This window comes from Pinus tabuliformis, chromosome 4_2 (assembly GCF_031772625.1).
Source record: "Pinus tabuliformis cultivar Carrire ecotype Pingquan chromosome 4_2, CPIR1, whole genome shotgun sequence".
NCBI classification, from domain to species: domain Eukaryota; kingdom Viridiplantae; phylum Streptophyta; class Pinopsida; order Pinales; family Pinaceae; genus Pinus; species Pinus tabuliformis.
In genome coordinates this window covers 872,094,585-872,121,881 of record NC_142304.1, presented here as the reverse complement: position 1 = coordinate 872,121,881, position 27,297 = coordinate 872,094,585, and positions in this window count along the sequence as shown.

Genomic DNA, 27,297 nt, shown 5'->3' with positions numbered 1-27,297 from the left:
AGGCTTAAGCCCCTTCTTCCGACTCTTGTTTCTGTGGAACAAACTGGGTATGTGGAAGGCAGAAAAATTCTTGACAACATCATTCAAGCTCACGAGGTGGTTCACTCACTTAAAAGCAAGAGGCAGGCAGGTATGATCATGCAACTTGACCTAGAAAAGGCTTAATATAAGCTAAGTTTGACTTACATCAGAAGAGTTCTTATAGCTTATGGCTTTGACCATAATTGCGTACGATGGGTTATGGCCCTTGTAACTACCTCAAGTTTTTCGATACTAATTAATGCCTCACCATCCAAACCCTTTAACCCTTCAAGAGGTCTCAGACAAGGGGATCCACTCTCACCCTTCCTCTTTATTCTCATGATGGAAGGTCTTGGCAAAGCCATCAATTCAGCCAAAGCAGAAGGCAAAATCTAGGGTCTCAAACTCACCATGAATGGAGAGGCTTTAACCCATCAACAATTTTTGGACGATACCATGCTGCAGGGTATACCTACAGTGAAGGAAGCTCTAGCCTACAAACAATCCTGAAAGTCTTTGCAATGGCTACAGGCACCGAGGTAAGCCTTACCAAATCAAAGATTTTATTTTTTAACACTTACATTGCTATTCAAAGAAATATATCTAGAATTTTAGGCTTTCAAAGAGATTTGTTACCATCCAAATATTTGGGAGTACCGCTAACAGACAAACCTCTGAGCAAGTCAGTTTGGGAACTGGTGACTAATAAGCTACAGGACAAAACTAGGAAATGGACTAATAGGTCTTTGAACTTAGTAGGAAGGCTAGTGCTCACAAAATTTTTCCTTCAAACTATTCCCATTTTTATGTTCTCAACCCTTCCAGCTCCTAAAGGAATCATGCAGCAATGCAGAAATATCCAAAGAGACTTTCTTTGGGGCAAAGGGGAGGAAAAAAAAATGGGCCTTGGTGGCCTAGGAAAAGATCTGTAAACCCAAAACCCATGCTAGTTTGGGGCTGGATGATCCTGAAATGCTAAACAAAGTTATAGGGGCTAAGCTATGGTGGAGATGGCTAAAAGATTCAACTTCCCCTTGGGCCCAAATTTGGAAATAGAAATATGAAATCAATTGGCAAGACAAGGACCACATTAGAATGTCTGGGCTCATCGAAGGCTCCCACATATGGAACAAAGCTTGGGAAAATAGAGCCATTGTGCAGAAACATAGCTTCTGGGAAATCAGAGATGGAAACCTTGCTTGGTTCTGGGAAGATAACTGGCAACAGGAACCTAAACTGTTAAAAGAATAATTCGCCAGTCTCAAGAACGATATTGACAACAAGGGGTTACACAGGATAAAAGACTTCTGGTATCTCGAAAGAAGGGAAGAAAAATGGATATCATGGAAGACTCTGGTTTATAGTGAGAACTCCCCATTGAAGGCACATGCAAAAGCTTTATTGGACATCCTGGAACAAAGAAAGATTTTGACTTCAGCTGATTCAGACCAGCTGAGATGGGGCAATAACAATGAAGGTAACTTTAACCTCAAAGAGGCCAAGCATATAGCCCTAGGACTTGACTTCCCAAACCCTGATGGCGTATGGAAGGACCTATGGCAAAACCAAAGTTCAATGAAAATCAAACTGTTCACATGGTTAGTGCAGCATAAAAAGATTTTGACCTAGGAGAATCTTAGAAAAAGAGGGGTATATGGTCGATACAAATGCCAACTATGTGAATCACAAGAAGAAACCATGGATCACCTACTCAACCTCTACCCTTTCACTTCCACCTTGTGGAATGGAGTAGCTTCAATATTAAGACAAATAGATAGGGACTTGGGCAGCATTACCGACACTCTAAAGAAGTGGAGGAGAAATTTCTCTGACAATGAAACAATCAACAAAGCTTGGGCATTATTTCCAGGCTTTCTAATATGGGATGTCTAGAAAGAACACAACAACAGAATATTCAAGAATAGGAAAGGTTCTCCCCAGAACATCATGGCTCAAATATTAAGACAGCTCAAGGAGACAGTAGGAACCCTCATTAAAAACCCCCTTGAAGAACGACCTAAAGATAAGGATGTACAGATTCTTATGTAGTTTGGTCTTCATGGGCTTACCCCACAGGGAAAAAAAGGAATGTAAGTCACCGAATTTATGATAAGGATTTCTGGCAGCCTCCCCCTCAGGGATTCTTCAAATGCAATATAGATGGGGCATCTAAAGGAAACTCGGGTATGGCGAGGTATGGAGGAGTAGTAAGAGATGAAAATGGGTACATAAAAACCCTCTTTCATAGCCATTTGGGTAAAGCCACTAACAATATGGCAGAGCTTATGGCCGTTGAGCAAAGTCTAGAAATCTTGAAGAACTCAAATCTTCATAATATCATAATTGAAGCTGATTCTGAATTAATTATTAATTCAGTTAAGAGAATTTGTTATGGTTCTACTCCAGAGAAAGTCTCGAAACATTGCCGGCTTTTGCAAGTATATCAATGGATTCATTCTCACCTACAAAACATGAGAACCATAAGTTGTACTCATGTGTGTCGTACTTCCAACAAAGTAGCAGACTTACTTGCTAATGAGGGTATGCGCTGGACCATGAGCAATAAATTTTATGATTGGATAGAGATACCCCAAGGAAGATTGAGGGAAGAATGTCTCAGACAGGCGAATGCGGACAGGGAGCTCTATCAAAGCAGGGGAAACTAACAACATGTTGACTAAAGGTATCAGGGGAAGTTCGATCTTTTATGGTGAAGTAGTGCATGGTCATCAGGGCTATGGGAGGGAACGACCAACCAGAACTCGTCATCGGGCGGATGTCAATTTGCACCCTGCACTCTTAATGAAAACTGAATTCTCTACCGAAGATTTAGCTCTGTCGGGTGTTGATTTAAAGTACTTGCAGTTAAGCAGATTCACGACAATCCTATGGATTTCCCAAGGCAACTTGCAAGGTGGTTACCTTGCACATCGGACCTGAACTGAACCTAAATTATGGCGGTAATTGATTTCGGGTCCGAATTCAATGATATCTTCCATGCATGTTTAATTTTTAGGTTGGAATCGGTGGATTTGAGGCGGATTACATGCGCGAAGTTTATGCCCCCATTCAAACCCGAAATCCGTATAGTTTGGTTTCTATTTCCTCATCGGGTCTGATTTTAGAATCAAAGAATATGCCTTTTTTCGCTCCAATATGCACCTCATCCGTTAGATATTTGAAGACGGATCGGATGGTCCAAGCGTTTGTTTGTAGTTTGAAGGACTCATAGTTAGGTTTTTGGGCTCGTGGCCTAGATGTTAAGCCTTTGGCTCAGTGCCCTAAGCCCTAAGCAGATAGTTAACTCTATGTCCCTCATGTCCTTTGGGTTTTTTGTAATATATGTAATTTGTTTCTCTGTTTCAAATGAATAGAAGGTACGAATCTTGCTTCAGCAAAAAAAAATTATGAAGATTGACCATAACTAAAAAAATTCAACAAAAAAAAGAAACTTATATTTATTCCAGTTACATGGGACTATGTGGAGACTTGTGGAACCTGAATTAATCCCATATATATGTGTGTGTGTGTGTGTGTGAAAACATGCTTTACAAATACATCAATGATTAATAATTATGAAGATTGACCATAGCTACAAAAATTCAACAACAAAAAAGAAAAAACTTATATTTGCTCTAGTTACATGGGACTATGTGGAGACTTGTGGAACCTAAATTAATCCCTAATGATTAGATTCTCAATGGTGAATCTTGAGTGTATCGCATTGATCTACTTTATATTGAAATGGAGATTAATTACCAAGTTATTGTCTAAACAATAAAATCTCAGTGATTAAGTACAAGAAAATTCAATGTTTTTTGTCCTCTCAAATTACTATATCCTTATGTCTTCAAGTTTGGGCGTTCCTCAAAGAGAATATGACAAGAACATTTTCTTTGCTTTGTAATGGATCCCCCTCAATAATAAAACAAAAACCCTAGACAAATAAATATCGTGGATTAAAGGCACATTGGCTTGATGTTTTATTCACTCACCAAGGTAATAGAGTAAGACTAACTTCATATGATTTGCTTCAAAAATTGATTGTTAATATAATTAACTCAACAGGTAATATCATGCTCTATGACTTATCAAAAGGTACAAAAATAGCATATTACAAGACTCAAAGGGTCCTTGTGTAATCTGTTATCACTGAAAATGCCGTTGTCAAAATTTTTTAGTCTAGCTTAAAGTCAGGATGTTTTCGCAGCACCTGAATTCTGTTTAGCAGTTTCGCAGCGCCAGGATTCTTTTTAGCAGTTTCGCAGCGCTACCTGTTTGAGTGGTTTCGTAGCGTGCTACGAAACTGCGGATTTGCTTGAAGGTTTCAGTGAAGGCCCAAATTCTAAGCACGCCTATGGTATACTGGCTATAACTGCTGTGGATGAGGGTGAGGTGCTTAAAGGTCTAGTGTTGACTAAAGGATATAACTATGGTGTTGTTGCATACAAAACTCTGGAGCTGCGTCACTTAATAAAAATAATAGGGCCATGTGGCAGGCAGCGTTTCTCTTAATGCCTTGATTCAAGGGCTTTGCACCACAGGCAGAATAATGGAAACAGAGTATGTTTTACAAAAATGTCAAAAAGGAGTTTCATTCCAAATGATGTCAGTTGTAATTTCTTAATTAAATAATATTGCAAACATAAAATTTGGGTAGAGCACAATCCTAATGCTTGGCCATCTAGTCCCAGTCTACAGATCTTTCGGAGGACGATGATAAGTGTCAAGGTTATGTTGAGTATGGCAGATGTCTATCTTATCTCATTTCTTTATCTAGCAGTCACATTGCAATATTTCCGAGGAATTGAAATTAGTCCAGTGCATTCTTATCCGCTGAGTTATTGTAAACAAATGCTGGCCTTTGGGTGTCTGACAATGACAGTTCTGCAACTTATGAGTTTTTTGTATTACATGGAGATGATTGTTCTCTCTGCAGCTAAGAAGCACATCCTTGATTGGCTGAGGGCATTTGGTGAATTTGAGAATCATAGGAAACATCATCATTCTGGAAGAAACAACGATGAAGTGGCCAATTTGTGATTGCTTTTTATTAAACCAGCTACCCTTTTGAGAAAGTTGAAGCTTGCTACTCTTTGGAAGCCTTTCCTCGTGAATGAGCTTAGAGCTTAACATCTTCTCCGTGATAGTCGAAAGGTATATGAGCGCCTTCAAAAATTTCGCATTCATACTCCAAGGTATATACAAAAACAGAGTTTTTTAGAGCTTATGAAAAGACTGTTACAGTAATGGCAAACAGGGTTTTTTCTTCCCAAGATTCTCAATGCATCTTTTTGTTCAAATGTGATGGTGGTTTAGTTTCTTAATGTTCTTTTTACAGCCTTGTTATGGCACAATCCCTCAGAATTCATATTATATGCTCTGACTTCCTGTGTGCTTGACAAGCTGTGGGTTTTGGTGAAGCATGTTTGAACATCACTCAGAATTCATTTTTTAATGCTCTGACTTCCTGTATGTTCAGCAGGCTTTGATTTAGGTAAATTATATTTGAACCTTTGATGATGCAAAGAGCCTTGGCTTCTATGAGATGACTGTGATTTGGTTTATTAACTGTGAGAGACTCCATAGCCCAATGAAGACTAATTTGATGTATGTCCAACCAGCTATATTTTTATAAATGTGTGAAGAGTTAGCCCTCTAGTGTTTGAAAGATTTTGTCAAGAGTCGTGAGAGAGCCCTCTCTGATTAGGAAGGCTAATTCCTAATCTAAAGTATGGTCTGAAACAGTTACATGAGACCTTGCTTGGTTGCAGTCCCTAGTACTGGTTTTGTGATAACATTTTGGTGCGTCTGCCGGGAGCTTAAGATTGAATTTCTGAAGGTAGCAGGAGTTCAAATGATTTTCAAGGCTGCAAAACTACCTTGGCGACTCCATTGTTGAAGAATTCAAGGTTTATACATTCATGGTGATTCCACTGGAGTTATGAAAGACCCAGAAGCTGCCCTTATTTGTTCAAGGTATGCATGCATAGATTTCTCAGGACTTCATGGTTTCCCAAACCATTTTCCCAAGGATGTTTATTTTCTAAAGAATGGTCCAAAATACAACGGAGAAGATTTGAGTTTAACCTTGGATCATATCTCAGATTTTTGTCATTTTGCTGAGGTTCTTAGAATTAAACATGAAGATATTTGCATAAGGTTATTTTATGATTCTTTCCAAGGGAAATGCAAACAGTGGGTTGAATGCTTGCCTGCCAAGTCCATTAAGTCATTGCCAGACTTTTGGCTTTTGTTCTTGGAGGAATGGATAGATAGGCCAGAGGTGGAAGTAAAATCTCCTTCAGTTGAAGGTTTTAAACAGTGGAATGATGATCATAATAAAGAAGAAACAAATGAATCTTTTTCTTTGTCCCTGTCCTCATATCTGGAATCTTTTGACTGCAAGTCAGAGGATAAGATGAAATTTTTTGATGAATTTTCCAAAGACATTGAGAAAGAAATTGAAGGTTTAGAAGGACAAATTCAGGAATATAATTTTCATGATCATGATCATTATTCTCAGAAATATTTTATGGCTGAGCGCAAGGAGACTATGCTGGTTCCCCTCTCTTTTACGTTTGAGGAACTGAACACTGTGGTTGAAGATCAGTTTGCACAGCTGGAAAGTGTCGTGGAAGGACAAGCTGATCATGTGTTCTGGGATCCTGTAGCTGATTACATGGAAGAGTTTTACTCTCCGGTGTTTCAGTTTACCTATGAAGATCAGAGACAGTTTCAGTGGCAGCGGTCATTACATTATCACATTGGCTCTGAAATCCGATGCAGTCAAAGACATTTTCAGTGGCAGCTGTCATCTCACTATCACATTGGCGCTGAACTCCGGGACAGGCAAAGAAGTCAAATGTCAGATAAAGCAAATAATTGGCTGCATTGGAAGTTTCATATTGATTGAGCTGAAGAGTTTGAATTGTTAGGGTAGGTAGGTAGGTAAATTGCAAATAAGCTCAAGGTTGGCTGAGCATTTTCTTTTCAGTAGATGTAATTTTCTTTCTCCTGCAGTCATGCTTGTCAAGCAAATTTAGATAAGGCACTGGAGCTGCATGTTCTTAGCGCACCACAAGGGCACACTATCCCAAGTGGAGCCACTATTATCACTGAAAATGCCGTTGTCAAAATTTTTTAGTCTAGCTTAAAGTCAGGATGTTTTCGCAACACCTGAATTCTGTTTAGCAGTTTCGCAGCGCCAGGATTCTTTTTAGCAGTTTCGCAGCGCTACCTGTTTGAGTGGTTTCGTAGCGTGCTACGAAACTGCGGATTTGCTTGAAGGTTTCAGTGAAGGCCCAAATTCTAAGCACGCCTATGGTATACTGGCTATAACTGCTGTGGATGAGGGTGAGGTGCTTAAAGGTCTAGTGTTGACTAAAGGATATAACTATGGTGTTGTTGCATACAAAACTCTGGAGCTGCGTCACTTAATAAAAATAATAGGGCCATGTGGCAGGCAGCGTTTCTCTTAATGCCTTGATTCAAGGGCTTTGCACCACAGGCAGAATAATGGAAACAGAGTATGTTTTACAAAAATGTCAAAAAGGAGTTTCATTCCAAATGATGTCAGTTGTAATTTCTTAATTAAATAATATTGCAAACATAAAATTTGGGTAGAGCACAATCCTAATGCTTGGCCATCTAGTCCCAGTCTACAGATCTTTCGGAGGACGATGATAAGTGTCAAGGTTATGTTGAGTATGGCAGATGTCTATCTTATCTCATTTCTTTATCTAGCAGTCACATTGCAATATTTCCGAGGAATTGAAATTAGTCCAGTGCATTCTTATCCGCTGAGTTATTGTAAACAAATGCTGGCCTTTGGGTGTCTGACATTGACAGTTCTGCAACTTATGAGTTTTTTGTATTACATGGAGATGATTGTTCTCTCTGCGGCTAAGAAGCACATCCTTGATTGGCTGAGGGCATTTGGTGAATTTGAGAATCATAGGAAACATCATCATTCTGGAAGAAACAACGATGAAGTGGCCAATTTGTGATTGCTTTTTATTAAACCAGCTACCCTTTTGAGAAAGTTGAAGCTTGCTACTCTTTGGAAGCCTTTCCTCGTGAATGAGCTTAGAGCTTAACATCTTCTCCGTGATAGTCGAAAGGTATATGAGCGCCTTCAAAAATTTCGCATTCATACTCCAAGGTATATACAAAAACAGAGTTTTTTAGAGCTTATGAAAAGACTGTTACAGTAATGGCAAACAGGGTTTTTTCTTCCCAAGATTCTCAATGCATCTTTTTGTTCAAATGTGATGGTGGTTTAGTTTCTTAATGTTCTTTTTACAGCCTTGTTATGGCACAATCCCTCAGAATTCATATTATATGCTCTGACTTCCTGTGTGCTTGACAAGCTGTGGGTTTTGGTGAAGCATGTTTGAACATCACTCAGAATTCATTTTTTAATGCTCTGACTTCCTGTATGTTCAGCAGGCTTTGATTTAGGTAAATTATGTTTGAACCTTTGATGATGCAAAGAGCCTTGGCTTCTATGAGATGACTGTGATTTGGTTTATTAACTGTGAGAGACTCCATAGCCCAATGAAGACTAATTTGATGTATGTCCAACCAGCTATATTTTTATAAATGTGTGAAGAGTTAGCCCTCTAGTGTTTGAAAGATTTTGTCAAGAGTCGTGAGAGAGCCCTCTCTGATTAGGAAGGCTAATTCCTAATCTAAAGTATGGTCTGAAACAGTTACATGAGACCTTGCTTGGTTGCAGTCCCTAGTACTGGTTTTGTGATAACATAATCCATATTCAACTAATAAAGTTATCTATTTGCACTAGGTTAGAAGCTTAGGTAGCTTTCAAAGGATAATGTCGTAAATTCATAGTCTAAAGCAATGCTGGCTAGCCCAATAGAAAATATAAAACTTGAATCTTGGAATTTGTTGATTGAATCCTTGTGGAGGGGGTCCATCCACAATGAAAACTTTAAGAGGTTCGATTTTAAACCACTAAATTGCACAACTAACCACCATATTATAATCCAACTAATAGCTCTATTCAAATAAATTCAATGATCCAATGAGGTTACCATATAACCAACTCATGTTTTTCAATGAGCATTAGGTCATGAGATTAACAGGGAACATTTGTTGCCATCTATTATTGCTCCACTACCTAAGGATTCGTTATAAATATAAAGTAAAAAAGAAATTTAATTTTTTGTCCACGTGGCTAATACAAGGCAATAGTTGGACTCCCAAGTCCTAACATAAAATTGAAACACAACCAACAAGGACAAACAAATATAGGTATTTAATTATGATGGCAGATATTAATATGCCTATATTTAGTTGGTCATGTTAACTCGATGTTGAGACATTATATATCATGTTTAAATTAGAAAGGCCCTTAAAAAATTGGTGTTTACCAATAACACTAAACCTACAATCAAAATACAATACGTCTTAAAAATTCCAAAACCTAAACTCTAAGCATTTTAATATGAATGCTTGTGTTTCTCAAGTCTCTCTAAGTAGCACTATCATAAAAAAATATCAGCTAGAAATGTACATCCAAACCATCGTTGTTGTCCATGTCATCCCATCAATGTGTTGATAGGCCAATGGCCTTTGTCTTTCTTTCTTGTGTTGATATCTAGATTACTTCCACATATATCATATTTTATGGATAATTGGCTATTCTTTCTCTCTAATAATGCCAAAGCTTTCCAACTTCCATCATAAACAAGAATAAATTTCACTAATCACATAACTTTAGGGAACAACTTTTATATTCCAAAGCACAACAAGCAATACCTCTCTTTCTCATGTGCTCCATAAAAGGGTTGAATATGAAATCTAAAGATTATTTTTCCTCGTTTTCAATATACCCAATCTGAGTTGCATGTGCATTTCAAACTTCTTCCTACATATTCTAGATTTAAACTACTTATAGCTAATGTTAAGGCACAATTCACGCCTAACTAAAGGATTTTGAAGGATCAATACCTCAACAAATTAGAGAAATTTTGAGGCCTCAAATGGGCCTCAAAACAAAAATGTACAACCAAAATATACTTTATAAGAACCAATAGGATTCAAGATGATGATGTCAACCAAAGGGGATGATTCACCATTTTTGGAGTAAAAAAGTTAAATATTAAAAAAAACAACAACAACAACAACTTTTTCAACTCGTATTTTCAACTTATCTCCCTACAGTTTTACTCAAATTTCAAGTGAGAGCACTCGTTGAATGCGGAAACTAATTCCTCATCCAAGGAGTACCCATATTACATACTTCTGATGGACCCTGCTACACGAAAAATGAGAAATACGTGGAAAATGTGATTGCAATCACGTTTATTCATGTATTTCTTATTTTTTGTGTAGCAGGATCTATCGAAAGTATCCAACATGCGTACTCCTTGGATGAGGATTTAAATCATGCATCCAACAAGTGCTCCCGCTCAAAATTTGAGTAAAAATGTAGGGAGATAAGTTGAAAACACGAATTGAAAAAAATAGTTTTCTTTTTCTTTTTTTCCCTCTAAAATTTGATGATGTGATATAATATTATTTTATTATTTCCACTATTGTTTTAAAATATTCCTTAGGAGGCCCATTTTAGACCTCAAAATTTCTCTAATGCCAATTCTTGTTCTATATATTATTAGATGCTTTTGTCATTTTAGAATTTATTGGTGCTAAAATGACTTGAAAGAGCCAAATAATATGTTAGTAATTACATGAGGTTTGAACTTCTGGTATATTGATCAAAACTACCAAAAGATTTTTAAATCCTAAATTTGAACAAAAACATCAAAAGTCATTGACAAACATGTATATATTATTTAACTTGTTATAAATTTTCCAAGAAATTATGTATATATTTAAGACGTCATAAGAAGCCCCCCTCCTATTACAAAATGAAAACAAATGGGGTTATAAATAGCATAAGGAAAAAATATATACACAAGAAATAAAGCTAAATCAAGAAACAATAGTTTAAAATAAGTATAATCCTTGAAAACTAATATTTAAAACCCTAGAATGGGAAGGCTAGGGGAGTTCTATAGAAAGCAACATGTGCACAATAATTAATATTCTTCTAACACGACATACAAGAATGAAAATTTAAACCCTAACAATTACAATGACATTGCCTATGATGTTCTTGTATGACATCATTAATCTTATGCACTTAGTTGAAAATATAAAGCATTTGAGAAAATCAAGAAAATCATTTTACGAAATGTTTGGGAAAATTCGAGAGAAAATATAATCTAAGTTACAAAAAAGAAGATGTGACAATCAAATTTCATCTATTCTCCCTAGATTGAATATTAAAAGCCTTCATATAAAGGAAAAAACATGCCTTCCACATTTTCTTCCATGGTTATGAGAGAACTAAGTGAATAAGTTTGTCCCTACATTTTACGAATAAACTTAACTACAAATGGAAGGATAAGAAGCACCATATGATTAGCATGCTCATGGACTAGAGTATTGTCTCTCATATAGAGAACACCCTGATATACTTAATGAGGAGAAGAAATGGCCATTAGTAAGTGAATCAAGTCTAACCAAGTCCAACTAGCATAGCTCTTCTTGTTTCAAATTGTAATGATTAGTGAAGGAAAAACATATTTTACATATATTTACACTGAAGGTGTTCCTATGATGGGTTTGTTTGGGCAGATCCGGCCAATCAAAGAGGCTCATTTTAGTCTTCCCTCATCCAACAATTTTTTACCACGTGGCAAAGGACAACAATTAGATTTTGATTTTTGACACAAATCTGAGTGATATTATTATCTACTTGTTAGAAATTTCAGATGCCTAATAATGGCAGTGTTTAAAAGTCGGTTGACTCCTAGACTTCATCTATGATCTCCCAAGACTCAAGCATCTAGATCTCTAGTCTTTAACCCCATTAGATTTAGCATGTATTAGTGAAGAAAATGCGGCAAACTAATCTCTTCAAAAAATTTCCTTCGAAGTTTCACTCAACTTGGAACTTTGGATTTTGGTTTAGTGCCCTATTTCAATAGAAGAGTGTCGATGGCTCTTTCACTTCTACATAGTATTTACAAGTCAGGGACTGAAAAGCCCTTCATTGTTTCCCCCACTTAGTTTTTGGGTACTCAATATTTCGGTGCATCACCACTCATAAGTCTCAAGTGAGGGCATGGATTCCACAAACTTCGATGGTGTCTGCTCCCATCAAAGTAAGTGTTCTAAAGCGCCATTTATGCATTATTCCCTACTATTTGATGTAATATTCAAGATTTTCTTTTACCAAAAATAGTTGTATTTCAAACCTAATTATTCAATGTGAAAATATAAATATGTGTTTAACATGAAAAATGCATTTGGGAAATCACCATACTAGAGATCTAAGAGGAGAAACTATTCAGGGAGTAGAAAAATTAAGTCGAGGTCTGATTGAATATAATTTGCTTCAATTAATGCTCAATTGAATTAAAATGAAACAAGACCTGTCTTAGATTGCCTAAAGGAAAATTGAGGCATAGTTTGACCAAGGTCATTCAATGAAGTCTCAGATGACAAGGAAATATGCCATTGTATTTGGAGGGTCTGAAGCACTTTAAATAAGATGCACTGGCTCGAAAAGGAGGGATTTATTTTTAAGTTCTTTGTCTTTTTTATTTTTTTTATTGACACTAATAATATTTCATATAAATTTGTTTGGTTAATCCCTTATTAAGAAGTTCCTGAAAGGTCTTGGTCAATCCAATAAGGTATCGAGTCCACCAATGTAAAAGGGTGTGGTAGTGGTGCATTCTCATGAGTTTTTATCACTTCACTATTTGTATCATCACAAACTACCTCTTAAAATACTACATGCTCTAACAACTTATATTAATACTGTGCATTGAAAGTGGGAAATAAGAGTCTATGTTAATTTCAACATTCCAAATTATTTCCTTTTGGTTACACGAGGAAGATATGGCTTTTCTCCATTCAACATTTATGATCACGAATGGGCCTGTCAATCTTTTTCCATGAATGCATTTAGAATTGTATTTGTTGTGACCAATTTTTTTATTTCTTCACCCCTTATTTTCCTTATATTTTGTTAGCTATAATTTTTATTCAAATTCTCACCATATTGATGCAAAAAGAATCATGGTCCTATCATAGCAGCTTAATAGTGCCCAGCCTCTGCAATTCGACATGAGATCCTCAACCCATATTGGATTAGACGATAAGGCCTTTGTGTTGGGATGTAATATCCCCTATGAATTAATTTCCTGTGGAAGGATGAAATGGCTTATCCAACCCTGTAAGCTATAGTTTTGATAAAGGGGGGAAAACCCAATTTTCCCAATGTTGGGGCAACATTGTGAAAATGTTGGGTCCGCTAGGGGAAAAAATCCCAAAATTGGGGTGGAATTCACAAACCCTCACATTGGGAGCCCATGAAAATAAATACAAGAGAATTATAATCATTTGGGCATGATTGGAATTGGATTGATTGATCTTTGTTTTTCTTTAAGACTGTAGCTTTGAGGCCTTGGAAGTATATCGAAGAGCGGGTCTTCTTAAGAAGGCAAAATAATTTCCCATCCTCTGTGATGCAGACATAGTAATGCTCATCTTTTTAAGCTCAAGGAAGTTCTTCAATTACGTCAGTTCAGGATGTAGCATAGAAATTACAAACCTAGGATTGCATATTTCACAATATCATTTATTTGAAGTTGTGAGTGAAGCTTATATGTACATATGAGCTTTCCAACTTAAAAATATATATTGGATGCTCAATTCATATTAGATTTAACACTAGAATGCTCTGCCTATAATTGCAACTGATCAAGTCGTCTACCCAATCCAGCTTTCAAGAGTGACTCACTAGCACCTTCCAGAAATCTTCCCGACCTCTAACAACTAGATCAACCCTTTGTCTGGCCAAATCAAAATTTTCCTCTGAAGCTCCTGTGCTGCTTCTGCGAGGCCTAAATGAGGAAACTTGACCCTTCTATAGCTGACTATCTGGATCTTTGCCTTAGCTACGATGAACTGGTGACTCATATAATAGTAGCATGATATTCTCACATGAAGGAACAAGATATTAGTTGGACAGGAAAGTATCCCATGAGATTCTCACCCATGACCAGCCAAAAAAGCTTATATAATTAGTTGTAGGTAACAAACTTATATCAGTTAGGTGCAAGTAATAGCCAAGCACCCTAGCTATAAAGTTTGAGCCTAGCCATCTCTCCATAAGGTATATCCTTAAATGGTCAGGTGCTAGGAATTTATCCCCCTCCCTGATCATTGATATTCTCTAGGGATGGGGTTGGTCATCTTCACTTTAGAGCTACGACGTCTCCCCATCCTAGAACGGTTGTTTTGTGTAAAGCAAGGTACTGAGACTGGTGGTGTTGGATGTGGGTAAGTAAGGTGAGTTTGCAGAAGCCTGCCTCTCACACGGGAAGGTGTTCTTCAAAGGGAAAGGAACCTACCTAAATAAAAGTGAGGTGAGGTTACAAAAGTTGCCAGTTGAAGGTCGTGTTCTCGCTAGGCCAATTACCAAAGGTTAGTGCTACTACAAGTATCCTTCTCTGCCATCAAATTTTAATGGTAAGGTAAAGGAAAGATAATTTAGATTCTTCTAGTCCCAGTAAGAGAATGATCCCAGTAATAGAATGATATGATGAGATGATTTGACCTAAGGCTCTCTAAGTAACATGAGAATAAGATTCTCACTCTCTCAGTAATGTCATGGTAAGGTTTAAGAAAGGAATAAAAGGAAGGATGGCTCATCCTGCATCGGGCGAGGAAGGAAAATACATGAAACACTCTCAGGAAATCACTGGAAAAGAGATCAATCTTGTGCAACCACTTACTCATATATAATGTCAACTGCAACCCAACCACTAATTCATATATAATGTCATTGGTAATTTTGGTAAGGGATTGATCTCAACAAAGTGAAACGAGTGCATCGTCTTTGGTCACAATCCAAAATGTTGCAACCACGACAACATATATAATGTAGTGAGATGATTTCACAAAATCGATGAACCACCACAACATATGTAATAGGAACGTGTTTTCTCAAATCATAATTACATAAATAATATCTCTCTCACAGAATGACATATCTTAGTCTCAAGAATGAACCATAATTACTTATATAATTCATCGTTGAATTACTGCTATTGGGTCAAATCATGTATGAAGGAGATTAAAATTCTATAATACATCTGAGAAAACTTAACAATGTCATTTTCAATGTTGTTTCCACTCAATTGGTTCTAAGAAAACAAAGTACAACTAGATATCAACCATTTGGTGGAGCTCTTATAGCATTGGGGATTATTCTTTCTTGTGTTGATATCTAGATTACTTCCACATCTATCATTTTTTAGGGATAATTGACTCTTCTTTCTCTCTAATAATGCCAAATCTTTCCAACTTACATCATAAACAAGAATAAATTTCACTAATCACATAACTTTAAGGAACAATTTTTATATTCAAAGCACAACAAGCAATACTTCTCTTTCTCATCTGCTCCATAAAAGGGTTGTATATGAAATCTAAAGATTATTTTTCCTCGTTTGCAATATACCCAATCTGAGTTGCATGGGCATTTCAAACTTCTTCCTACATATTCTAGATTTAAACTACTTATAGCTAATGTTAAGGCACAATTCACGCCTAACTAAAGGATTTTGAAAGGCCAATAACTCAACCAATTAGAGAAATTTTGAGGCCTAAAATGGGTCTCAAAACAAAAATGTACAACCAAAATCTACTTTATAAGAACCAATAGGATTCATGATGATGATGTCAACCACGGGGGATGATTCACATTTTTTGTAGTAAAAAATTTAAAATAAGTTTAAAATAAAAAGTATTTTTTCAACTCTTATTTTCAACTTATATCCCTACAGTTTTACTCGAATTTCAAGAGAGAGCACTCGTTGAATGTGGAAATTAATTCTTCATCCTAGGAGTACCCATGTTGCATACTTTTGATGGACCCTGCTACATGAAAAATTAGAAATATGTGAAAAATGAGATTGCAATCACGTTTATTCATGTATTTCTTATTTTTTGTGTAGAAAGGTCTATCGAAAGTATGAAACATGGGTACTCCTTGGATGAAGAATTAAATCATACATCCAACAAGTGCTCTGGCTCGAAATTTGAGTAAAAATGTAGGGAGATAAGTTGAAAATACGAGTTGAAAAAACAACTTTTTCTTTCTTTTTTCCCTCTAAAATTTGATGATGTGATCTAATATTATTTTATTATTTCCACTATTGTTTTATAGTATTCCTTAGGAGGCCCATTTTAGACCTCAAAATTTCTCTAATGCCAATTCTTGTTCTATTTCTTATTAGATGTTTTTGTCATTTTAGAATTTAGTCGTGCTAAAATGACTTAAAAGAGTCAAATAATATGTTAGTAATTACATGAGGTTCGAACTTTCGGTATATTGATCAAAACTACCAAAATATTTTTAAATCCTAAATTTAAACAAAAGCATCATAAGTCATTGACAAACCTATATAGATTATTTATCTTGATGTTATAAATTTTCCAAGAATTTATGTTTATATCTAAGACATATCATAAGAAGCCCCCCTCCTTTGCAAAATCAAAACAAATGGGGTTATAAATAGCATAGGGAAAAAATATATACACAAGAAATAAAGTTAAATGAAGAAACAATAGTTTAAAATAAGTATACTCCTCGAAAATTAATATTTAAAACCCTAGAATGGGAAGACTAAGGGAGTTCTATAGAAAGAAACATGTGCACAACAATTAATATTTTTCTAACACAACATACAAGAATGAAAATTTAAACCCTAACAATTACAATGACATTGCCTATGATTTTGTTGCATGAAATCATTAATCTTATGCACTTAGTTGAAAATATAAAGCATTCGAGAAAATCAAGAAAATAATTTTACGAAATGTTTGGGAAAATCCGAGAGAAAATATAATCTAAAGTTACAAAAAAGAAGAGGTGACAGTCAAAATTCATCTATTCTCCCTAGATTGAATCTTAAAAACCTTGATAAAAAGGAAAAATAATGCCTTCCACATTTCCTTCCATGGTTATGAGAGAACTAATGTGAATAAGTTTGTCCCTACAATTTAGGAATAAACTTAACTACAAAGGGAAGGATAAGAAGCACCATATGATTAGCATGCTCACGGACTAGAGTATTGCCTCTCATATAGAGAACACCCTCATATTCTCAATGAGGATAAGAAATGGCCATTAGTAAGTGAATCAAGTCTAACCAAGTCCAACTTGCATAGCTCTTCTTGTTTCAAATTGTAATGATTAGTGAAGGAAAAACATATTTTACATATATTTACACCGAAGGTGTTCCTATGATGGGTTTGTTTGGGCGAATCTGGCCAATTAAAGAGGCTCATTTTTGTCTTCCATCATCCAACAATTTTTGAACATGTGACAAAGGACAACAATTAGATTTTGATTTTTGACACGGATCTGAGTGATATTATTATCTACTTGTTAAAAAATTCATATGCCTAATAATGGCAATGTTTAAAATTTGGTTGACTCCTGAACTTCATCTATGAGCTTCCAAGACTCAAGCATCTGGATCTCTAGTCTTTAACCCCATTGGATTTAGCATGTATTAGTGAAGAAAATGGATCAAATTAATCTCTTCAACATTTTTCCTTCGAAGTTTCACTCAACTTGGAACTATGGATTTTAGTTTAGTGCCCTATTTCAATATAAGAGTGTCGATGGCTCTTTCAATTATGTGTAGTATTTATAAGTCAGGTATTGAAAAGCCCTTCGCTCTTTCCCCCACTCAATTTTTGGGTACTCAATTTTTCGGTGCCTCATTGCTCATAAGTCTCAAGTGAGGCCATGGATTCCACAAACTTCGATGGTGTATGCTTCCATTAGAGTAAGTGTTCTAAAGTGCCCTTTATGCGTTATTCCCTACTATATGATGTAATATTCAAGATTTGCTTTCACAAAAAATAACAACATTTCAAACCTAATTATTCAATGTGCACATATAAATATGTGTTTAACATGAAAAGCGCATTTGGGAAATCACCATACCAGAGATCTAAGAGGAGAAACTATTCAGGGAGTAGAGAAATTAAGCTGAGATCTAATGGAAGATAATTTGCTTCAATCAATGCTCAATTGAACTAAACCGAAATGAGACATGTCTTAGGTTCCCTAAAGAAAAATTGAGACATAGGTTGATCAAGGCCATTCAATGCAATCTCAGAGGACAAGGAAATCTGCCATTTTATTTCTAGGTCTTAAGGACTTTAAATAAGATTCACTGGGCTCGAAAAGGAGGGATTTTCTTTTAATTTGTTTGTATTTTTTATTATTTGTATTGACACAAATAATATTTCATAAGAAATTGTTTGGATAATCCCTTATTAAGAAGTTCCTAAAAGGCCTTGGTCAATCCAATAAGGCATCCAGTCCACCAATGTAAAAGGGGGTGGTAGTGGTGCATCCTCATGAGTTTTTATCGCTTCACTATTTGTATCGTCACGAAACGGCCTCTTAAAATACTACATGCTCTAAAAATTGATATTAATACAGTGCATTGAAAGTGGGAAATCAGAGTCTATGTAAGTTTCAATATGCCAAATTATTTCCTTTTGGTTACACGAGGAAGATATGGCTTTTCTCCATTCGACATTGATGATCATGAATGGGCCTATCAATCTTTTTCCATGAATGCATTTAGATTTGTGTTTGTTGTGATCATTTTTTTATTTCTTCGCCCCTTATTTTCCTTGTATTTTTTTAGCTATAAGTTTTATTCAAATTCTCAGTATATTGATCCAGAAGGAATCATGGTCCTATCATAGCAGCTTAATAGTACCCAACCTCCGCACTTCAACATGAGATCCTCAACCCATATTGGATTAGAGGATAAGGCCTTTTTGTTGGGATGTAATGTCCCCTATGAATTAATTGCCTATGGAAGGACGAAATGACCTATCCATCCCTGTAAGCTATAGTTTTTATAAAGGGGGGAAAACCCAATTTTCCCAATGTTGGGGCAACATTGTGAAAATGCAGGGTCGGCTAGGGAAAAAAAAAACCCAAAATTGGGGGTGGCATTAACAAACCCTCACATTGGGAGACCATGGAATCTATAAATACAAGAGAATTAGAATGATTTTGGCATGACTAGAATTGGATTGATTGGTCTCTATTTATTAAGCCTGAGGCTTTGAGGCTTTGGAAGTATATTCACAATATTGCAAACAACTATGTTGCATCTATGGGAACAGCGAAAATAGAGATCAAAAGGATGGAAAGTCCTACTAGCAGGAAAGCCGCCTTCTCCAAGAAAAGAGCGGGTCTGCTTAAGAAGGCAAAAGAATTGTCCATCCTCTGTGATGCAGACGTTGTCATGCTCATCTTTTTAAGCTCAAGGAAGTTCTTTGATTACGCCAATTCAGGATATATCATAGAAATTACAAACCTAGGGTTGCATATTTCACAATCTCATTTATTTGAAGTTGTGAGTGAAGTCTATATATGCATATCAGGTTTCCAACATAAAAATAGATATTGAATGTTTAATTCATATTAGATTCAACACTAGAATGCTCTGCCTACAACTACTCTGATCAAGTTTTTTTCCCAATCTAGCTTCCAAGAATGACTTATTGGCACCTTCCAGAAATCTTCTCGACCTCCAGCAACTAAATCAACCCTCTGACTGGCCAAATCGAAATCTGCCTCTGAAGCTCCTTTGTTGCTTCTGCGCATCCTCATTGAGGAAACTCGACCCACTTATAACTGACTCTCCAGATCTGGAAAATCTCCTCTGGGCTCACTATCCCTTCCCCTCACTGTCTTTGCTTCCTTCTTAAGCTCAAATTCTCCAACAATTGACTACTGCTACTCTAGAAAATTGAATTCTCCAAATGTCTCTAGTGTATCTGATGTGTTCTCCAAGTTTCCATCGACTCCTCTTATAATCCTCTGCTGGAGCACCAACAACCAAGATCAAAACTTAATCAAGGGTTAGGATCATGATCTTGGAGTCAATCCATGTGAGTTTCTAGAGGATTCTGAAAACTAATCAAGATTATGAAATTGATGTTAGAAATATTTTATTTCTTTAGGTAAACTAGCACTCTCTCAACCCAACTACGAGGAACCCCAACAATACACCAGTGCATCTTTCCCGTGCTTCTACTAAATCCCCAAAAATTCAATTCTCAACCTCGCATTATTACATTATGAAATACATTACATGTGCATGCTTCGCGTATAGGGCCCCTTGATAAGGGAAATATCCATTAAAACTTCAAGACCAGTCGGCCTTGACCTGGTTCAAAAAGGAGAACTATACCATAAGCTATATTTGTTAAACAATTTTGGCTCTATTCACAAGGAACACTAAGACTCAGGCATAGCCACCCCAAATATTATCACAACCATTGAATAGGAAGGGTAATTGAATTTTCAATTGTGTTTTCAATTTATTTTTAACTTCCAAGTTCTTGATCCAACAATAATTTGATTATGATTTTACTGCACTTATTCTGGATTTTTTTCCAAAACATTTTTTGTGACAATCAAGCCTCCTTAGATTCTACTAGCATAAAATCCAATGTCCTTTGAGATTTCTTGTCCAAATCATTGCAAGTTGTCATGTGATTTTCTTTTTTTTTCATAACTAATGTGTCTTCCTTGCATATGTGGACAATCTCGTTCATTTGAAATTAAAAATTAAAACTACTTAATTGTTTGTCTACATTCATTGCCTATTAAAAATTATTTTCAGGAAATACAAAGAGAGAATTTACACACTAACATATGTTAGATTCTGCATGGCTACAAGTAGGTGAATATTAGTAATGTATTGGCACAGGTACTTGTCTTCAATTTGTGAAATGTTTAAATTATGTTATATTTTTAGTTTTAAATCCCTACCTGCTGAAAAATTTTCTTCTATGATGCAATTTTCCAGCAAGTTTCCATACATTATTGATTATATGTTGTCTTTTTCTTTCCATTTTTTCGCAAGTTATCTACAACCCGAGCTTTTTAGCATGCAACTTAGTTGGCATGATTGTGCCTAAGCATTTCCTAATGGTTGAATACTAAGTTCCTAAGTTGTTATTTTCTATGGTGATGTTTTATTTTCTTTGTTTATATAGGTCACCTTACCACATAGTGGCCACTATCGCCCAACTGAAGAAAACTTGCTTGATTTTCTTGCCTTTTTGGGGAAAAATAAAATTGTCATTTTTTATGTTGAGGTATATGTTATACAAATCCTTTATAGTATACTTTAGTTTATATTCCAATTTTCATCGTCTTCCATGACTTATACTTTGCATTGTATCTTCTTTCATTTTCATAAGAGGAATTCAGTATTGATGGTAAGAAGTAGGAATTGAAAAAAGAGGAGAACAATAACACTGGAGCAACAATTGTAGAAAGAGAGGGAGAAGAGAATCGGTCTATTGATACACTTAAATCCAATATCCCACATGAGACACACACATACAGAGTGATGGTCAAGTCTTTAAAGTTGGTGAATTCACCTACAATGCCTTGGCAACACAATGATAAGTTTTTGAAGTGATGAAATAATATTTCATGTGTAAATTGTCGTCCAACCAATATTAAGTTGGAAATTCATATTGTAATACTTGACATTTCATATAATAAAATTTATGTGGTTGAAATTATTTAGTTGTACTTGATATTATTTCATATTGTAATTAATATATGCAACTTTGCATTTTCATATTAAATGAACTTGCACATTCTATGGCATTCATTATAATTTAGCCATAAAATCATACTAATTAATTTATGTTGATTAATAATGAACACATAAAATAAATCTAAAACTACTAAATTAGTAGTTTATATTGATTAATGATGAACACAAAGAAAATGAATATATAATGACTAAATTGATTATTTATAATGATTATTGATTAAAGTAAATGGAATGAATATAAACTACTAAATTAGTCATTTATATAATGAATATGAAACTACCAAAAAAAGATATGACTACTATAAATGATAAATTTGTGATTATAAATGACAACTAAATTTTGCATATATATGACTATTAGTAGCTAATTTATAGTATCTTATAACATGACTAAAATATAGTCATATTTCTTTAGTCATTAATTGGTTTCAAACGATGACTAAAACTTGCATATGGATGAATACTAGTAGTTAATTTATAGTATCTTATAACATGACCAATATTTTGCTCATATTTTTTTGGTCATTAATTGGTTTTCTTAGGGGATCACGTAGTAGTATATTTTTTTGTGTATTTGGTCATTAATTGTGGAAATTAATCACTAAATTAATGACTAAATATATTACTAGACAATAAAATTGAGACAACTAATAATGGCTAACTTAAATATTGTAAATTAGCTACTATTGGTCATCCACTGAAAAATGGTCATTTATATGCAATTTTAGTCCCTTTTTCTAGTAACTAATTAGTCATTTTGTAATAGTGGATTGTAGATAAGAAGAAAAAAATAAGAAAACAATTTGTTTTATTTTCAAGTAAATTAAAAACGTTCATGTGTCTAGGCTCTGAATTCCTCACCCTCCTAACCTCGAGCAAGAAATTTGTCATTCAGTCAAAAGGAATTCCTACTCTCTTTAAGAGGAAGGTCTATCTCTAAAAGGAAGGTGTGGTAAACTCATCCAACTCTAAATGGTCCTACTATCTCTAAAGGGAAGGTGTGGTAAACTCATGTTGGACTTACCTTAACTTAGGATCACCACTCTCAAGCATGAACACTGGGTGGTCGTATCAGTTATATATTAAATTGTGTAATCATGAGCCCTAGCTGCGACGAACTAGTGACTCATATAACAGTAGCATGAGATTCTCACAGGAAGGAACATGATATTAGTTGGACGAGAAAGTATCCCATGAGATTCTCACCCATGACCAGCCAAAGAAAACTTATATAATTAGGTGCAAGTAACAAACTTATATCAGTGAGGTGTAGGTAATAGCCAAGTACTCTAGCTATAATGTCTGAGCCTAGCCATCTCTCCATCAAGTCTATCCTTAAATGGTCAGGTGATAGGAATTTAACCCCCTCCCTGATCAGTGATATTCTCTAGGGATGGGGTTGGTCATCTTCGCTTTAGAGCTACGACAACTTCCCATCCTAGAATGGTTGCTTTGTGTAAGGAAAGGTATTGAGACTGGTGGTGTTGGATGTGGATAAGGTGAGGTTGCATATGCCTACCTCTCACAAGGGAAGGTTTTCTTCGAAGGGCAAGGAGCTTGTTGAAGCCCAAAATTATCTTTTTTTTACAACCTTCTTACAATCCATCCTCATGTTTTACTCTAATAACTCTAATTGCCCATCAGTTTACAAGGTTCATGGCAATAGTAGGTACTTAAATATATTTTATTTCATAAGTTTCATGGTTCTTTATTATTTAACTCAATATTTGCATAATCTACTGAATTGCACCAATTTTATAGCTAATGATTGATTTTGCAGCATAGTTGAAGGTTCAATGGGTTCTAAAACTCCAACCGAGGAACAAGACATATGGGCAGGTGGCTAATAGTTGGCATAACGTTATTTACCTTTCTTCATGATATGGATCGATGATAAGAACACCACATAGGCCCGTTCAACGTGGAAGTCAACCAACGAAGAAGGAGGCGAAGGAAAACCAGGCAAGCGAGAAAATTAATGGAAGCATATATTTAGCCTCATGATTTGCTTCTCTGATAACAAATGATGTGGAAATCATGAGATATTATCTTATTATGTTATTTTTAGTCTTTTTCTCCTTTTTTTGTCGTTTTTATTTCCTTGGCTTGTGTGAGTGTTGTTTCGCATGTCTTATTGAATGAAAGCTAGCATTTTGATTTGTTTTAACTTTTAAAAGTGTTGTATTAATTTTTTCATTATCTTTCCTAAGTGTCGCATGCATAACATTATTTTTACACTAACGATTGTCATTGCGGTGACCCTCTCCACCAGCTTCGTTGTTCGTCCATTTCACTGATGCATGCATTTCTTTTGATTGCATGTATGATCATTCACTCATGTCTACACCATCTTTCACTTCACTTTTGAATATACTTGTTTTCAAGTCACCCTTGGGCAAATCTGGGATGCCTTGGATTAGATCTTGCTTTCACCGGTATGCTTTGTGTATTCCAGAGCTCGAGGCTCTACCTTGGCCCCAGGAATTATGCACAGGCTACCTGTCACTGGCCTCCAGCAGTGCTTTGCGTTGTTCTGGGAGTCAATGCGCAGTCTTTCCCACTGGGATTGCACAATTCGCAATCCCAGCCAGCAGTCAACCCAGATTGAACTACATTGTGCAATTCCAGTCCACAGTCAACCTAGTTGGACTACTCTCTATGCAATTCCAGTCAGCAGCAAGGTCATTGGCAGCTGAGACTCGCATTGTGCGGTTCCAGTTGACAATCTCCCAACCTTGAGAGTCACTACAGTGCAATCTTTCCCAACAGTCAACTAGTATGTTTCATGATCATTCTGAGAAGTGCATTTTTTGTTTAAACTGACATTTTCTTTCTATGAGTGTCCACTTTGTCTCCAGGTACATCAGTTGTTGAGTATCCTATCATCAATGTGGGATTCATGGTTTCCAAGAGAGTTGGATCAAAGGACATTATAGAGAGAAACATTGGAGATGTGGTTGAACAGATGCCAATAAACTTGCCTGTCTATGCAGACATAGAGTTGTTCATAGAGAAGGACATGAAGATTACATGGCAAGAAATAAAGGATATATTTGCAGGCACTTTCAAGGAAGATCTGGAAGATCTTCAAGTCTATGTCAACATTCATAAGTCAGGCTTGTATAAGGTTGCATGCAGGTACACCGCCTTCCCATGAGTGAATATCATTCACTGGGTTGTCTCACATACTGATCCCAAGACGATGACACTGAGCAGTGCCAATGGAACACAATTTTCCACCTTTAGGAAGGAAAACTACTATCAGATGTATCACTTGCCGCAACTGGTGAACTACATGGATGCATTGTTCTTCATTCCCAACAACAATGTGAACTCAAGAGATATCTTGAAGCATTGGGTAAAAGAGCCATCGAAGTTAGGACAACACCAACCAGGTCTACCAGACGAAGTCACTTAGGAAGGCTTACCAACTCCTGGTCATCTTATCATGTCGCTTGTATGGCCCAGAGAGCACGTAGACCTTCCCACAGAGTTGGGTTGTCAAATTAGATCAGTTGGCGAATGAAGGAAGGTCTTTCAATTGGTCGGACATGTTGGCTCTTCAGCTAAAGGTGCATGTGTCAAATTCTCAGAATCTGCCTAAGGATGGACAAGCAAGATTCTATATGCTTGTGTACCTGCTTGATGCAATCTATGCCCAACAATAGTTCCCTAACATGGGTTGGACATGACTCCATCAAAAGAAGTTGTGAATGTTTATTTCAATTTACTCTCTGAGTGCAACTACCGAGGGGTCATGATGAGGTTGTCTAACCACTTCATCACCTCATTGTACATGATGATATTTGAATAGGACTCGCCTTGAATGTCCCAGGAAGCGATGCAGGTTTTTCTCAACATTACATGTTGGTATGCCTCACCCAGTGGCACCTTGATTAGGATTTTTGGCACAAATAAGGCTCCACATGAGCTACTGAGGTTTGCCACAGATAGGTTGGTTATGTAAGAGGTTGCGTACCACATCTCCACAGGGTTGTCAACAGGACTGCACAGGAGGAAGAAGGCACCATGGCCCACTCTTCTTTTGTGGATTGGATTACATGAGATTCGTACCTTGAAGGATGAAGATGTCGAGGTTGAGGACTCGAAGAAGTTTTGGTTCGACACCAAGCATTTCAATCTATATGATCCAAACTGCATATGCAAGAACCATTGTGTGAAGGTATACTTCCCATGGGTCCACAGGGCATGTCATTGGCCAGAGGAAGATCCTTGGAGGTATTGCTATAACTCCTCTAGGCTCAATGAACTAGTCAGCATGGTTTTATAATGGAAAGAAGCACTGCAAGCAGCAGCACCACAGGAAGCAACAACAACGGCAACATTGAGCAACAAACTGGCTCAAGACAAAGGCAAGAGGAAGATTGTCGAGAGTGCAAAGGTTGAGCAAAGTGATCCACTTATTGAGAGATTATATTTGGAGATAGATGTAGAATTTCCTACAAATTCTCTACAAATATACCTCTAAGATCTATGTATAAAATTCTCACTATAGATCACCTGATAATGCAATGTACTAAAGCAAAATACTTGATCTACTTCTACTATCAAACTTTGTGGAAGCTTAATCAATTTGAGCAAGATCAATCAGAACACATATAACAGAGAAGAAGAAATCATACACATGAAACATAGAAGAATACTATGGGGAAAGCCTCAGCTAAAAACCCCGCTATCTGTATTATCATAAAAGTGGAAATATCTCAGGATTACACAAAGCTTTAGCTCACAAGCTATCCATCTCTCAGTACAATCCCTCACTGCTACTCATAGACAGAATAGACAACACATGTGCCTTCCTTCAGTCCTCCAAGCCTCCTATTTCCTTGTGCAGTTTCTCCTAGGTCCTCTAGCTGCCACCTTTGTGACTCTCACCTCACACACAACACTGACTCTAAAATAACTGCGTAATCCTAAAGGAGTGAATTCCTTCTGCATGGATGAGTTTCCTTTTTAGGAAAATTCCTCCAACTGATAGTACAATGTCCCTGTCTTTAATCTCAACTGGGTCTTTTTCTGAATTGACATGCATTGGTTATTTATGAGAGAATATTCAGTTATCTGGAGAACATTAGTTGCATGAATGCATGCATTAACTGACTAAACCAACCACAACCCATCATCGATGAAACCATGCATGCGATGAGAGTAAAATCCAATTCAAACTGAGAGGTTAGGGCCTCACCTTCAGATCCTTCCTAGGATCCCTTCTTATATTTCTTCAATGGACAATTAGTTGCATAATGACCCACCTCATGACAATTAAAGCATCACACTTTAGATTTGTCAATATTCTTCCCACCATGGGAAGAACTCGATTTGGAATGAGAATCCTTCTCCTTCCCTTTCCTTGCCTTACTGTCTAAGGCTAGATTTTCTTCATCCTCCTTAGATGAATAACCATCTCTGGTGCTCCTCTTGATCTCCTCCTACATCAGATCCGACCTCAGTCGTTCCCAATCTGGCAGTCTCTCTCTTCCATTCACTGAGTCTTGGTAGCTATGCCAGCTCTTAGGAAGACCGA